This window comes from Nicotiana attenuata, unplaced genomic scaffold, assembly GCF_001879085.1.
Source record: "Nicotiana attenuata strain UT unplaced genomic scaffold, NIATTr2, whole genome shotgun sequence".
Classification (NCBI taxonomy): domain Eukaryota; kingdom Viridiplantae; phylum Streptophyta; class Magnoliopsida; order Solanales; family Solanaceae; genus Nicotiana; species Nicotiana attenuata.
In genome coordinates this window covers 91657-92904 of record NW_017672119.1, presented here as the reverse complement: position 1 = coordinate 92904, position 1248 = coordinate 91657, and positions in this window count along the sequence as shown.

The following is a 1248-nucleotide window of genomic DNA, read 5'->3' as shown; positions in this document are numbered from 1 at the left end:
GCTGCCATAACTTTATTTTTTTTTAATTTACCATTTCGATCTGTAAATTATGTTTAAAACATTATGTTGTCTCCACATTAAGCTTGCCGAAGCTCATCGTGGGTGATCTGTTCTTGTGGGCTCACTGTTTCACCATCGATGGCGTTAAACTATTTCGTGGCTGCTCTCCCAATCGACGAGGTACAATACAATATAAGAGTCCCTGCTAATGGCTGTTTCAGAGAGAGAGAAAGACATGAATGTGTTTGTGAAAGAAAACTTTAGGATTCAACTTTTTCTTTTCCAAAAATAGATTTTGTGAATAAAAATAATGACATCGAATATTTTTATCTGACGTGGATAATACAGTGAGGCGTTTGAGGAACACACACTGTCGGAAGGGTTTAAAATATTATTTTTGAACGAGTAGAGGTGTCTAGATGAAACTTCATTAAATTTGGGGACCGGAATGACAAAGTGGCACAAATATAAGTGTCATTTAGGCTATTCTGCCTTTTAAAAAAACAAAGTTTCATCGCTCTGCTATTACAAAAATCCGTTGTTATTTTAAAATAAATTAAACAGGGAAAAGGGTTTCTCACAATGTCATTATAACTCGATAAAGAAAAGTAGAAACAGACTCCACTACATCAAAGTAAACTAACTCAACTAGTAGTATATTCAGTGACTCTCGCTATATGTAGGAGTATTACTTTATAACATGTGTAAACCTTCTTACAAAGTCTGATGATCTTTATTTTATATTCACTTGGCTCTCTAAAAGATGCATGATTAGGTTATAACTATTAATTTTGAGGCTTGCCAAGATAATTACGCTTGACTTTGGAGAGTGTAGTTTTTTTATTACCACCCTTGTATCCCCTAGTTGGCTAGTTTGCTTTGGAGAACTCAATGCAATCTTGTTTTGGAGGTTTTTGGTTTTTAAAATGTAGTCCATGCGTCTCAAATTATCTGTCGTATTTCTTTTTTACATGCCCTTAAGAAAAACTAATACTACTAAAAATTCGGCAAAAGTCGATCACGATCGACTGACAAATTTTGATTGATAAAAAAACCGGCCAAAGTCGGTCTGTGTTTCAATTTTTTTTTTTTTACGAAGCCGACCAACTTTAGCCGATTTTCTTTGGCGCAAAAATGCGTAAATTAAATTAAAATTAATATTAAAAATATCGACCAAAATTGGCCGGTTAATTCGACCGGTCATTTTAAAAAGCCGGCAGAATTCGGTCGGTAATTTTATTTTTTAAT